Source organism: Cinclus cinclus, chromosome 5, assembly GCF_963662255.1.
Source record: "Cinclus cinclus chromosome 5, bCinCin1.1, whole genome shotgun sequence".
NCBI classification, from domain to species: Eukaryota; Metazoa; Chordata; class Aves; order Passeriformes; family Cinclidae; genus Cinclus; species Cinclus cinclus.
In genome coordinates, this window is record NC_085050.1 from 12,884,718 (window position 1) to 12,886,008 (window position 1,291).

Sequence of the window (1,291 nt, forward strand, 5' to 3'; positions counted from 1 at the left end):
TATAGTGACTCCTCAAAAATACAACAGAGAAAGCAAAATCACTGTGGAATCAGAGACAATTAAAAAGTTAGGAGGTTCTTAAATTGCAGATCTGTCCTTTCCAAGCAACAAAATCATTGTGGGAACAGAGTCTAATTTCTATTCCCTCTTGGGATAAGTAAATTTAAAAATAGTTTCTGACAAGAGGAATCCTACAGAGCTAGTGACTGGCAGATACCCACATTTTGCCTCGGGCACCAGTGCAAGGAAAGCAGTGAGAGTGAGCATGAACACACGTGGTCAGGGACAGAACTGTAATACCTGGACTGTAGAATGGCACATGGGCAATTCCCACAGGGAACTGCAGTGTCCAAAGCAAATAATGCAAAAAGCAAAGAGTGAGGGGAGAGCTAAGGGTTCACATATATAAAGTGTTCCCTGCTTAATCCATGTGGGACTGTGTTTAGCTAGACTATGGGCTATTTTTGTAACACATACACCCTACAAAAAGCTTTTGTGTTTTGATGTCCCTGGCTGGAAAAATAGTGTTTTTATGTTTTCTAGTATATGTGCACTAGAAGAAAAGAAAGATGAAAAAAAAAACCAAAAAACCAAAAACAAAAGAAAGGTGAAAAAAAAAAAAACCAACCCAATTTGCTCTCCAGTGCAGCTAATTTTTTTAACTGGTTTGTTAATGTAGTAAGAAAGTTTTTAATAAAATAAAACGGCTATTGAGAGAAATGTGTATCTTTTGAGACCCACACAGACAGTGTAATGGGCTGCCCCTTTTGTTTGAAGGCGTGCTGTACTCTGGCTAGAAACACTCTCATTTTAACTTGGGTTGAAAGCAGTTCAGGAAGGTACAGGGACCAAGTAAAGGAAGTATGGAAGTGAAGCCCCAAATTGTAGTGCATGGTGGTTAACACAACAAGACATGAAACAACTAGTTTTGAATTTTTTTGGGGGAAAAGTTGGTGAGCACCTTAAAAAAGAAGAATACTGTATTTTCCAAGCTTTGAATTTCCACAGAATGTCATGAATCTGTAGCAAGCAGTTTGAAATGTAGCAACTGCTCAAAGCACCAAAGTAGAACAAGGTCTCTAAGCAACATTTCTGTCCTGTCTATTTATTCCATTAATCAGCCAATGTTTTATACTCATTCAAGTACAAGACAACCTACTGGTGTATTAATTGCATTTATTTTATAGTGCAGCTCTTCTTGTGATGGCATCCCCTTTAGCATTGTAAGGATCCTTGAAATAGATGGAACCATTACTGAAAATCCTTCATAGACAAAATACACTGAGCAATG